General features: G+C 39.9%; 1 protein-coding gene across 7 annotated transcripts in view; it reads right to left on the bottom strand.

Annotated features, from left to right (window-relative positions):
• OVCH2 (ovochymase 2) overlaps positions 1-10699 on the bottom strand; it is a 39434-nt gene extending 28735 nt beyond the window's left edge. The window contains exons 1-4 of one of the 7 annotated variants that reach the window (XM_040609173.1): positions 10061-10699; positions 8532-8609; positions 7095-7214; positions 4478-4573 (exon numbers count right to left, since the gene is read on the bottom strand). The gene's annotated coding sequence lies outside the window, so the exon portion shown is untranslated. Of the gene's footprint in view, positions 1-4477; positions 4574-7094; positions 7215-8238; positions 8427-8531; positions 8610-10060 lie in introns of those variants that run through there. The other 6 variants (XM_040609172.1, XM_040609171.1, XM_040609166.1 and 3 more) reach the window with 6 other exon arrangements.
• Positions 10700-14420: the final 3721 nt, after the last annotated feature.

The raw sequence follows: 14420 nt of genomic DNA, 5'->3' as shown, positions 1-14420 counted from the left end.
GCAACTTTAGAGGAAAGCACACTTAACCTCTTTTTCATTATGCAAAGCAAAGCACAATAGCTGTTATACTAGACAAAATTAACTGGCAACCAAGAAGTAAAAGAAACACCTGCTGGCCTTTCCCTGCTTTTCACCACTGCTCCATTTTTCCTGCTTTCAGATCTCGCCCATCTAGAAGAACTGCAGATACAGGCTCAGTTACCTGCACCTACAATAAGTAATACTGTGATGTACATTTTCCATTTGCAGCCAAGTCTTCTCATGGACAGAAGTTTTACCTTTCAAAGTACACAAGACCAAAACCAAACAAGATGAACGATGTCAACAAATACAAAAATACTGCAGGCTAAGAGCACAACGTGTTCAGATACAGGCCAAAGCTTCACCGGGATAGAGTCCAGCCTTACATCCACAGCGTAAGTGATTAACTGGGAAAGGACAAGTGAAGGACGAAAAAGGGAACAAAATTGTGCTTAGCTCAAGTATTTGCCCTGATTATCTCAAAATGCTCTGTAAGTAAAGATCGATTCTAATGCTTTTTCAGCTAAGGAAAATCTGGCCTATGCTTTAAGTAAATCAGCGACAGTCAGGTGCATGCTGGTCGCTTAGCACCCAAACATACAGCATCCCCTCAGGAATGTTTTCGTTGCTAATGAAATGCATAGTTTTTAGCACAGTGGAAACTCCTCAGTGTCAACATAAATAAAAAAATAGAGGAACACTAAAACATTAATTTCACATAACTCTACTATTTTATATTAACATACTAACAATTACTGGGTTTGCTCTGCAGGTATCTAGACTCTGTATTTAGCATCCCCTCATCCAGAAGGATAAAGCCTGAAATGCACTGAATCTGAGCTCACAAGGCATTGTACAACAGAGAAGTTACTACGAGCTGAGTGTGAGGTCCCGGCTCTCCTCACTCAGCAGGCACCTGGGCAAGGTGCAATACAAGGCACTGGAGAACAGGCCCTCCGCTGCTGCCAGCTGCCTCAGCTGTTCTGCACTGCCTTGTGCACAAAGAGTTCACCCCTCCCTCTCTCCTCCACCTCCCTCCCACCACCGGTATTGTGTGCACGTTTTCATACCATACCACACCTTGACAAGGACAGTGGAAATGATGCTAGTGCAATCTGGCATGATTTGGCTGAACAAGCACTCATCAAGCAGGCTTTGTAGATTAGGAGACAGAATTTTTTTTCCCAATAATGTAATTTCTTCTCTCAGTATGATCAATGATAAAGAACAGAATGCTCTCCAGTGTAACTACTTAAGCCCCTTTTTAAAAAAAAATACACCTATTAAGATTTATCATTTGTCTGCTCACCGTCTTCTTGATAGGACTAATTCTGTTGACCATCTCATAGGAATAAATCTCTGGCTCACACTTTGCATACTGCTTCTCTTATTTTTGGGTCTGATACTAAGAAATCTTAACTGGACACACTACATTTTCAACACCTAAACATCCATTCTGATTAAACATCATTAAAAATGATGGCTTTAGCATTTTATCATGAAACACAAAACAACTCCTAAACATAAGGAACCACCTTCAGTATAGCTTTTGGATGACTGCATTTTTTTTTTTTTTATACCCGACACTATAAATGAGGTATATACTGATAAAATGCAACAGTAATATCAGGTAGGAGAAGGGCCAATAAAACCGCTTCCTTGTCAAAATACATAAATACGCCATCTCAGGCAAACAGCAGTGAGATGAATTCTTGCATGTTTTTCAGAAACATACTTAAGATAAAAATGTCCTACATTAGCATGGCTACATGCCAGTACAGTGCCTGTACTTCACATCACATCAAGAACAGGACATTAAAGGACAGCACTCCAGGTGCCTGCTCAGTTCAGCACTGCAAGTCCAAAGCTCTTGGCATCTTTGCACAGCCTATTTCACAGAGGGTACCGCTGCCTTACAAGGAGATGGTACTGAGTCCAAATGGTAAGCAATCAGAGATGAATGATTTGTCAAACTAGCTTAACAGTTCAGGAGAAGGAAGTTCAAAAGGAATTCATGTATTTGCTCTTGATCAGTCAACAGAGACCAGCTTCCACTGTTAGAGAAAACTGGCACATAACCACAGTCTGTTTGCTCTTGGCCAGGCTTGATCTCCACGGCTAAGTAACTTATTTATGAAATATGAAAAAGTAATAAAGCATAGGGAGGATCAGAGAGCAGGTTCACACTCTCAGCTACTGGTTTAGACTGAGAGGGCAAGCCAGAAAGGAGAGAGAAGTGACAGAGTAGCATGCTCATAAAGCTATTTATATTGTATCTGAATCACAGAAAGGTGGACTTGAAAACCTTTGGGGGTACTTTCCAGGCTGAAATCTGGGTACTGGGTTTTGGATATGTGAAAAAATGCAAGATTCACAGTCCCCACCTTTAAATATAGAAATGGAGACACAGAGAAAAACAGAACCAGGGAGGAAGACCGCAATGAAGTTAAAAACAGAGCTTAGCCTTCTGCCTACTGTCTTCCCCTACCAGAGTAATGCAAGTGTGCAAGAAGCACAAGCAAAGTCAGCCAAAGCCCAAAATGAACGCAATTTCAGAGAGATGGGGAAAGCCAAGCCACACAGGATTACTAAACAATGATGGGATATTTCCTTTATTTATAATTAAAATACAGCCAATAGCAGAATCAGCTGCATTTTTATTTATTCTTCTGGCTGCCCTACATCAATATGAATACAGTAACCTTCATTGAAACTGAAGTAGGAAGTGGTGTGTTCTGTTTTCAGCTCTGCCATAAGATGGCAGAGCAACATCATTTCTGTCATGGAGGTAGCTGATCTCTAGCTATTAGTTTGATATTGCCCGGTACAGTAATCATGCAGGCACATAAGTACTTGCAAAAAGAAAAATCAGATTTTTCCCCTCTGTACTGCAAGGCAAACCTCATTCAAATCCAGTAAGATATATACAGTCATATCAGAGAGCTTAGTTCATAATCCTTTTAATAGGCTTCTTAGAAATAAATTTTAAGCTGTTTTCATGATTGCAGTGAGGGCTTCAGGAAAACCAAGAAAACTGGATAGTTATCTGTTTATAATAAGGAATCACATTATGAATAACAGTGACACACAGTCAGCACAGATCTTGCTGCATGCTTTTTATATGGCTTTCCCAGTTTTGTATCTCATTCTCAATGCTGTGTACACAAAGGACAGTAATTTGCAACCCTTGCTGCCCCACAGCAAACCAAAGTAGGATTCATCCTAGTACAGGTATGTGCACTGATACAAAATCACCTGAGTTTAAGCTTTAGCTAGCCTAGAATTCTCAACTTGAATTAATATGCCTATTTTCTCACTTTCGTAACTAGCCTCCTGCCTCCAAGCAGCAAAGACTTAGCAAGCAGCCTGTATCAATGCAAGCACCTGCAGTATCTTCTGCCACGGGACTCTCTGCTTGGGTATTACCAGATAGCAACGAAACTACCAGTCAACTCCTTTAGGGAAAGATGCAACGTACATTATGTTACAGTAAATACCACACAGTAGGATGAAAGGGGAAGTAGATAACTTCTCTATTGAAACTGAGGAGAATCCCCATCTCTGCAATGGTAGATGTAGCTCTAAACACTGAGTAGGAAATAAGAAGTCTGCCTTACAAAATATTCAGTACTTGGAATGTGCAAACACAACTGAAATCTTTGCAAAAGCCATTGTGGTGGTGAGAGGAGGCAAAAACAGCCAAAGCAAAAAAGCTAAATAATGGAGCTACTTAAAAAAAAAAACCCACATTGTTTTAAGTAATGTGATCATGCATACTGTGAAGAAGAGACATGGACGTGCAGCCATTCCATCACACGTCAGCTTTGGAAGGGATAAACTTCAACTGTCTCAGCAAGATTTGGCAAAGTTGACAAGAGCCTGAGGTTTAGGTTACTACTAACACATCTGCAGTGACAGGCCAGAGCAAGCTCCAAGCAGCCCATGCAACAAAATAATCATGGAAGAGCCTTACAAGCTTAAGAAAAATTAATTTAAAGGCGTTCCAGGGCCAATGTAAAATTTCAGTAGGTAGAAAACTGAACTATGCGCCACTGGTTAATTCTCTTGCAGCAATTCAGTCAGAAATGGGAGGCCTTTAATGAACATCACAGAACACTACAGAAACCACATTATGCTCAAAGACAGGAAGTGGCTTTTGCCTTTCGTCAGCAGATGCATGATATTCCACACGATCAGCACGAGTTGAAGCTACTAAATTCTTTCCACTAGAACAACTGCAATAGTCTACCTAAGCTAAGCAGGCAAGCTGTAACGACAGCCCTCTTTCTTCAGGAGGCAGTTATTTCCCAATAGTGGTACGTGGCACTAGGAGACTGGTCAGTACCTTTATTTGTGGCTCAAAGAAATGTGAATTCAACCAATACAGTGTTAAATTAACACGAGCAAGCTTTATTCTTCAGTTGATGTAAACAGGAGATAGAACTAAACCACTTACAAATTCTGTGTATGCTTGACTTCAGACCTCATCATGGGGGTTGGCCACATAGTTATGAGCAGCATAGTGCTGATCATGCAAGATCTTTGGCCAGTTCTGAAAAAAAAAAAAAGAAAATCCAAACACCAAAAAACAACAAACTAGACAGCAAATACCAACTCCCTGCAGAAAAACAGCTGAAACACACTGAATAGCAGCACTTCTTTCACAATTTTGTGCACAATGCAACCCTTTTTATGTAGGAAAGTGCTATGTCAAGCCCTTGGAACACTGCAGTTCACAAATACTGCAGAATACTGTAGTTTTGTGCCACTCTGTGCTAGTTTGTATTGAATTAGTACACATCACTTGCTGCACTATTCTTTGCCCTAATGTAATATGCATGGAGCTGCATCACTAATTTGCGATTTAGGAACTCTCTACCTTCTCTAGAGCAAAGGTCAGGGGTAAACTATAGGTTTTGAAATCTTATAATGAAAAAAAAAGCCCCAACATACAAAGCTTGAGTGCTACGTGTGTATGGACAGATGGATGAAAGGAAATGGGGTAGGATAGATAAGTCTGCTACCCAAGTACAACAAACTTCAGTGAGGCACATCTTAACCTCCAGAGCAAACTACCAAGAAAAAAAAAAAAGAGGAAAAAAAAAAAGCTTCCAGAGGCTGACATCATGTGTGGTGATGAGAACAGACTAAGGGGACTATGGCCTAGTACCACAAGCCAGGCAGTAGAAGCACTGCCGTTGACATTCAAGAAGGTCTTACCAACAGGCATGCCCTTCAGTTTAGCAGCTGTTGCGTGTTTTTCTCCATCAAGATGAAAAGAGCCATTTTTTGACCACGCTATTTCTACCTGAAGTGTTAGAGGTTCTCCATGGGTCTGGTATAGCCCTTGGAATCCTCAACTGTTCCCAGGTAGAAGGAAAGCAAAATGAAATGATTCTGCAGCCTCAGACCCTCTCTCAACTTGCAGAAAGCATGCCAGATTTAGGATTATAAAGAGTTAATAATTTAAGTAGCCTCCAATGTCATAATTTTTACAGGCAGGAGAGAAACACGCACGAAACTAGCAGTTACTTAGTAGGTGTGTTGAGTGTGAGTCATATTTCAAACACCAGATAAATTAGAGTTTAACACTGCAGCACCACAAAGCCCATCCTACGGACAAGGATTCAACACTGAGCACAAGACATTTCTGGTTGAAGTTTGATTTTCCGTGCTTTCCCAGCCTTTATCACTTGTGAGCTATGTTTAGCCAAGGTTCTCCTGCTTCCTAGATTAAGTTAAAAATAGCTGACATGCACTAAGCAACTGTCTAGACTCCATAAACGTGGAAAAATTATGACAATGGAATTTGGGTACACACTGGCTTAACACTTCTAAAAACTGAGATTTGTTTAAGTTACACTCATTCCTTACTCTGAAATATGTGGTTTGCTGTACAAAATTATATTATTAACTGATAAAATTAAATAAACAAAACCAGAATTTCATATCTCAAATAACATTGCATGAGTGGCCATTGCAAAGGTCAGAATAGCAGAACGGTGAAATTACCTAAAAACCCAGGGGGGACACAAGGACAACCCTAAATAAATGCAGAACCCCTGAAATGCCACTCTCCTGTTGCATTTTTCACATGTATTTCTAACCATTTGGACACCCAGAAACTTCAGTATCTAAAACTCCACGAGATCAGCTGAAGCTAACTAATAATCTTGACTTCTTGGCAGAACAATTGAGACCCGAGGAAGCTCCATTTTGCCATAGCTAGACTGCTGTTGGCACCCAAACTTCCCATCAAGCACTGTCATCTTCAGTAGTGTAAGGCTCTCTACTATAGAGCTTATGACTCCTGAAGTAGAAATTTCTGCTTTTAGAATTAGTTTGTTGGGTATCAAATCATCTGCTACAGTGTAGCTTTAATTGGCCAAACTCAAACAACACCTGAGATGGACTTGTTGCCTGTTTAGGTATTTTTCCCTCTCAGGAAAATTCTCTTTAATCAGAAGAAACCTCTTCCTCAACAAAATATTACTTGTGTGTGTACATAAAAATCCTTGGGAAGAGTTGGTTTTGCATGCAAAGTATCCATGATGCAGTATCCTTCAAACCCCCCCAGAAGACTCGCTTTGCTCTTTCAGTTTGCACTCCTGCCGTCAAGATCAAGGGCAGCAAAACCAGGCCTGGCCTCTTTGCCAAGTTCCATCCCGAAGGGTTTCGGTTTGCAGACCAAGAATTTACTATGGAAACACCAACAGTCTCCTAACAACAGGGGCTCTCTCTCAGTGATGTTGCAGGAATGTGAGCAACTTGGAGCTGGTCCTCTGAATTTCCTGTATTTCCCGTCTCTGCCCGCAGAGCATTCATAGTGCCAACAGTGACAAGCACGCAAGTAGTGCCATGTAACAGGAGAGATAAATAGGTGTTTGAAACAAAAGATTTGGTATCTGTCTCAAAAGACACCTTACTGCAATTCTGTTCCGCAAGTGAAGTTAGACAACAAGCCAACAGCAGCCCCTGCAGTAGTAATGCCGTATTTGTCAGAAAGCACAATTAAGTTTTCAAAAACAGAGCACGCAGTAATTCCCATCAACATGAGCTCTATCACTGCTTACCTAACAGTCTGCGTGCAACAACAGTCCATTGTATGATCCCCGCTCTAAAACCTCCTCTTCTGGCTTGCTCGCTCTATTCAAATGAATTGTCAGTCCATAAACCCACTGAAGCAACAGCATCTGCAATATTGTTATTAATGGTGTATCAGCACTTCCACTCAACCACTGCTTAGCTGTGCATTCAAGTTTGCAGAAAAAAAAAACCAAACAAACTCTAGAACACAGCTCCTACAGAGCTGTAAAAAAAGTAAAACTAAATTGGTTTCCCCTCCCACTCACATGTACACAGCCACAAGCTCCCAATTTGTTTTCATTAACAAAAGGAAAGTGCCTTTCATGGAATGCAACTGAACTTGCTCCTCTTTCTTCACCTTTCCATTTATTGCTACCTGCTCAAGCATATGCAGACAGGATTTTTAAGACTCCGATACCGCATCTCTGCAAGTTAATTTACCAGTCATCAAGCTTTCAAAACCAACAGCAAACAAATCAGTGCCCACGCATCTTAATGCAGTCATAAAAATAGTTCTTATGACAGCTTTTCATTTTTCAGTCTCTTCATTAATCCTTTCTACTTAAAACTCAATTGTTCTGCAGCAGAACTTAACAATACACGTACCATCTTCTATAGGAGCAGAACCTAACAAGAAAAACAGAACTGTAAGGCTCCAAACTGCATACTGCATTTAATATACCTATCATGATGAAATGGAGATGATAAACCTTTCATTTCTGTAAAGTGCTGAAAATCCTCTCATAAACTTGCACTGCAAGCATTTAATCTTTTCCTACAAAGACAGATAGTGAAAAGCCATTCATACATTTGTGTGCATATATGTGCACGTATATACACAAATATATGATTGTAGAGCTTACAAAAAATAAGTAAATCATGTAATTTAGCGAGGACTATTTTTATTTGTAAATACTTAAGTTGGGGCTAGTATTTTGCTCTTCTATTCAATAATGACATGGAAAAATGTTTAATTCTATTACAACTAGAACTCTGTGCCTAAACATCACAATATAGCACATATTGTCTGTACAGTGTTACATTTCAGTTGATTTGAAAAGTTTTTGACTGTATAGATTATTTACTTTAGTGCTTTTTAACATGCTATACTGGTAGACATGCACCACTTACAAAGTCTCCTGAGCCAAGCCTCTTTCCTAAAGAAGTTAATTGCCAGGTAAGAGACATCTGGGCTGTGCGTTTCTTAGTTTCCAACAAACAACTAATTTTCAGTCATTCTCCTCTAAAGAAAAAGAGGTGAAAGAACAGAAGCATCAGAAAATCTGCTATGATAATGTTACAGTCTGAATACATAAGAGTAATCGCATGCCGCTTCTTCAGAACACTGAATATTGCTTTTCTAGTAAGCTTACTAGTGCACATAGTTCAAAATACTAGTGCAGTGAAACCCAAGCAGAGCTTACCAATTAATATCACATCTATTCAAGCTACTTTAGCTCCAAAACATCCCAGACAGTGGCCAGGAGTCTGTTGTTCAAAACCTGCAATAAAATGAATGTTTCGGTTTCAGCCTTTGTACCTTTCATCCTTCTTCAGATACTTCATTTTGGCAGAAAAGAAGTCAATAGCTTGAGAGACATCGTCCTACAGAAGTTTTACCAGTAAGCTATAACCAATCCCTGCTGGAGCAAAAATCAGTGTCTGCAGTAACTTAACGAGTGTTTACTTTCAAAACACAATCTCTAAGGCGGTTTTACTTTCCACTCAAGAATAGGACAACTGCAGAAATATTTTATGAGCAGTGACCCACCACCCACCTTTCCTTTTAACTCTCATTTTCACCTTCTCTTTCAGACAGGTACAAACATTACCAGAAGCCATGCAAGTTTTATTTAATCCAGTTGTATGAAATTTGACACTTCTTTACCACTTTCCCGTTTCTTTTACGCACATGTACTTCTGGCTTTCAAAAGGCAGCAGGGCAGCCTTTAGACAAGTCTCAAGAATTTCTGCAGTAAGGATGAAACATTTCTTCCCGTCTTCCACATCTATGTCAAGAGACCGGTGACAACCCATGCTCCCCTGCTCCCGTTCTGGTGCCCCATGATAAATCATAAGCTTGTCAGATCTATTAACATTTTAGCATCTATCATGGGTGTACTTCAATAGCCTCTTTCAGCAGCTCACCAACGGCCACAAGCCTGTAAGTATTTAATTCTACGGCATAGCATCCGTCAACAGCCCCAAAGAATTTCAAATAATGCCGTATCCAGACTAGCTTCATGTCTTCTCCTCAGACCAAAGAGTGTTCTTTCATACAGCCAACACGAAGACCACAATACCAACGCAGCAAAAGGACCTCAGAAGCTACTGGTCTAGCACAGTTTTGATGCAAGCCAAGCACCCAACAGATAGGACAAGTTAGCACAGGCATTCTATATTTAGCCTTCTTGTAAAGCAGTTACGTTTTTAAAATAGCAATGGTTAAGCGTCTCCTCCCTCAGTTCCAAAAGGAGCCACAGACAGAACAGTAAATCAGAAGTCACAAACAAAGACCAAAGAGGAAAGACTAGCAATATATATTGTTCTTTATACATATGTACATGCTTATGGAGATTATGAGACATGTACACATCAAACACTGGAAAGTTTTCAAATAATTATACAATGCTTGTGAATGATTATGTATGTTCATAACGTGATTAACTAAGTAATACTTTAAAAAAACATGAGGACGCAATTTTGCTGTGAAAGTACCTGTTCTAAACAGGATTCTGTCAAAAAAAGACTATTTCCAAGGAACTACAATAAACCAGGAGGCTGGACAACAGAAGCCATGTGCACTATATATATAGTTTGAGAAGTCCTATAAAATGCAACAATTAATAGACAGCATAGTATTACAGATAGCTGGAAGGGGGGAAAAAGTATAAACAACAGTAGTTTTTAACTCCACACATTTTACGTTTAAAAAATGAATCACTTTTTTTACCTTACAAGTTGGAGCGCTGACTATGTGCGCATCACATCGATGTTTTCCTGGTGCGCTACGTCTAGGAATTTGCCCTAGCCTCCCAAGCTACCCAGGCTAAGGATACTGAAGTACTGAGAAGACAGTGTTACACAACAGAAGCTATTTGCTGTGTATATAGCAAGACATTCAAGAAGTTCTACAAAATCCAGAAGCTGTGAAGCATATTTGAACATCTGTTAACACACTATATACGCTCCAATAGAAAAAAAGAAAAATTGCTGCCTGCAATCAAAAGAACTACAGCTGCAAGAGGCCCGCAGCTGAGTACAAATGCTTTAATTAAATGCAGTGAAGCAGAGGAAGCAAGCAGCCCCTCTGGAAGCAAGTGTTTACAAGTCAGCACGCAGGGGCACATGGATGATGCAAAAGAGATGAACAAGTAGAGCAGCAAGTTCACTGTGGGTCAGTTCAAACAAGCCGCTATTCAGAGGAACCTCTGAGCCCTTTCTGTTCTCTCCTTATGGAAACTGCTCATTTGTGCCTTCTTTTACCTGAAGTCTGTACCCACCTCAATCTGCGACAGCTTCCTAAGGAAATCTATGAAACTGCTGCTGGAGAATAAACAAAAGCTTCTAAAATGTGATCAAGAAGATGCAGCAGAAATCAACCCCAAAAATCCCATGAAAGGAACTGCAGAAAAATTGAGTAGGAAGATTAACAGCAGGTGCTTTCATTTTAAAGTGGTGGCAGCCCATTCTTTCAGCATCACCTGATGCCCAAGTGAGCTTGTTCTCCCGACTCCAAAGCCCCAAGCAGTTAATGTGCAACACCTGTATCCTCTTGCAGCACCACATGCTAATAGCTACCTGTTCTAAACCGTCCCATTTGGATTTCTAAGCAGGTGATCTTAAAATAAGAGCTACCTAATGTTTCACAAGTGGGAAGAGGAATTAAGACAAAGATGACCTGTAAGCAGATTCCATGCTTTAAAGTTTATAATCATTCACCAAGACACAAGTCATCATCTTCACTTGACATGTTTTAATAGCTTTCTAACAAAAAATCAAAAAAACCATTCTGATGTGGCGACGCCACCACCTCAGGATTTAGAAATGGTATTACTTTAAGTATGCAGGTGACATTGGCTTTGCATTTTGCATTTAGGTTTTTCTGATGGGGTGTGTGTGTGCTCATAGCAGTGCCTGAAGAGATGGCCCTTTCAGGCAAGCTATCTTACCATGCTACCACAAATCCACCTTACCCTAAAAGATGCCTGACTTTGGTTAATTACTAAACCTACATGCCAAACACCTGTAAAGCTACCATCAGCAAAGGGAGCATGTTTCCAGATTCCTCATTCAGCTTCTATGCCAGCTACAGTGATCACTGCTGGCACCCAGGGTAGCAACTCCTGACACTTCAACAAAAGACAAACAAGCGCAAACCCCAAGAGTTTCCAACAGAATGACTGAAGTGACAAGAATGCATTTAATTCTAAAACAAAGAAGTGCCAAGAAGAGGCCAAGAACTGGCTGATTTTTTGATGATTATTTTTTTTGCACTTGCATTCCAGTCTTAGCATTTTTTTGTTTACAAAAGTTCAGTAAAATTCTGATTAGAAACAAGGTTATTTGATAGGTATTAGCATAACCTTTAGAGAAAAACAGTAACTACTTCTGAGTTTTCCTAGTACCTTTCTTTCTATCAAATCCGATTAAAAATATTTTAGTTCATTAATTCATACGTAACTAGTGTCCCCTATCAGTGGTTTAACTCATCAGTACTTTCCTCTTTCTCTACAGTAACAGTGGAGACTGATGCAACAGTGTAATCATTTGATGTTTTAAAAAAATTGCACTGTTCCCTGCCTCTAGTCAGAGGACTGCTACAAGGAAAGCCTTCACTGAATACTACTGGAGTGTTAAGTCCCTAAAATATCTTCAGCCACCTAATGTTCTGTAGAACTTCAAGTTGCACTTTATGCTCTTTGAACTCAAATATAGGTGCTAAGCACCTATTGGCTCTGAAACGCAGAAACCAGCACAGCAGCAGCTAATTCATCCAGAAGGTGACTTACTAGGCTGAGTGTAGCACATTCCTATTAAAAATGGATAACTTGGTTTTAAATTAGTCACAAAGAATGGAAGTTACCTTGCATGTTTTTCTTTCCAAATCAAATATTTAAGAGGAAAACCACAGGTGTCATTGACAAGGAAAGATTAGTTGTGGCTTAAAGCCACACACATAGATTGAAAAGTCTTGACACATGCTCTGCTCGCTAAGTAACCTTGTAAGTGCACAATTTAGACTGATACCTGTTGTCACAGGAGAATTAGAAGCCTTTCATTTGTTTGCAAGAATCGTAATTTAATATTTTAATATTCTTAAAAAACCTAAAGTGGTAATTTCCGTGATATCTACCGTGCCTAGCATTAATAAAGTATTTACGGCCGAAAGCATAGCATATTTTTGTCTCAAGAGGCCTCGCACTACAACTCGAGCCAGCTGAACGGGTGGCAAGAGCAGGGGAACCAGTGGTAGCACCTGGGTGGGGGAAGAAAACCAAGCCAACGGTTCTCAAGAGTTTGTTTGCTCAGTGCAAACTAACCCACCATAAAAAACTCCCAACATACCAGATCTTACCAAAGCACAGTTAAATCTAGAGCTCTGGTCTTTCATTTTTTTTTCTTAAAAAACCCCTTAACATAAAAAACAAACCGAAACAAAAAACCCACCACCTTCAGCAAGGAGTGATTCAACTTAAGACCCAAATACGGAAGCAGCCTACTGGACTGTCGCGCTTACAGCACAATAGAGAGGAAAAAGGTGATTATTACGAGTCCCACATTAGGTCATGTTAAGTAGGTGGTTATAGACAAGAGCTCTGCAAGCAAACAAAATGCTGGAGGGAAAACAGTTTATGGGTCCTCTACTGTTATATTTGGAAGAGAGCTCTTCCACTCGCAGGCTCGGAGAAGGTTGCATGAACAGTCAGAACAGCACATGTTGTTAACTCAGTTACTCAGTGAAAGCTCAACAGCTGCAGGAGGATTGCGTTGCTCTGGCCTGAAGCAGACTTGAATCCTTACCCTAGATACTAGGCACAAGATTTTGAAAGTACACGTTGTGTGCTTTATGCAATGAATAGCAGGTCTCTGATCCAGCCTGGGAGAGCCTTTATGAAACAGGAAAGGTAAGATGGATTTGAAAGATATAGGCAAACAAAACACAACTAGTCCCTCCCCTAAGTAAAAGCAGCTTCACAGAACTGGAGAATTATACTCAACTATTGACTTAATTGCAACTTAAAAAATAAGCATATCAAAAAGTCCTTGAAAGAACATGAAGCAAGAAGTTGTGCAGCACAGCAAGTGGGATCAGGAAATCTCCATTCTTCCTGCTAAGGACTTAAGAGTAACTGTCAAGTCCTCTCGTTCTAGCCTATGCAATTTATTCAAAGTCGATTACCTCTTCAAAGTACAAGGATTTTTTAAAGCCTATTTGAACAGATTAGGTGCCTGTTCATGGGAGCAATTAAAGTGTATTTGTGGGACACACTGATTTAAATTAACTTGCGAGAAGATTTCTATCCTATAAACTGTAAAGAAAATTCTCATCTTCCACACACTCCACAAACTTTCATACACTGTCAGCAATATTCCAAACATCTCTTTAGCTGCTGTCCCTCTCCAAACGGAATCGGAATCTTTTAAGTTCAATTAGCACTGTCCTAGGAAAGTACATTAAGTAAGAAGTGCTGGATGACAGGTTTGCTCATTTAGAATCCGAGTTAACTTCTCACCTGATTTATCTGTTTGGACCACAAGCTTTACACATAATGCAGATCATGAGCCACGTGACACAATACAGTGTCAGTATAGCCTCAATGCCACATTTGTTCTTATGTTAGTATGCACATTCATATTCAGCCCACTCCCATAATTTAGCCATTTCCTTTCATTTCCATAGGTCTCTCTCCCCACCACACAATGCAACTGCTATTAAGAAGTCCCTGCTTATTTTAAACACCTGCCTTGTGATTCTGAATCATACAGCAAAAACTGTGTAAGAGAGGAAATCAAGCCTCCTAACTTTAGATTCTTGAATTCCATCCAAGTGCCTAAAACAGTACGTGCAACTACTTGCATCCCTAGACATCTAGTTCTAGGATAATTTCATCAGGAATGAAGGAAAGGAAGTAGTATTTAGTTTCACAAGGATAAAAAACTATATGATGCTGTCTTGAATCTGGATTGAGGCTGACATGATGCATAGAAGTTAAAAGTGGCTAAGTACTGAATCATTTTCACTTAAGTGGTAAATCAGATGTTTGTTGATTAAAACAGGAATACCACAACTACTTTCTGAGACTCCTGGT

Source organism: Falco naumanni, chromosome 10 (assembly GCF_017639655.2).
Source record: "Falco naumanni isolate bFalNau1 chromosome 10, bFalNau1.pat, whole genome shotgun sequence".
Taxonomy (NCBI): Eukaryota; Metazoa; Chordata; class Aves; order Falconiformes; family Falconidae; genus Falco; species Falco naumanni.
Note: the sequence above shows the minus strand (reverse complement) of the source record. Positions and strands in the feature narration are given on the sequence as shown.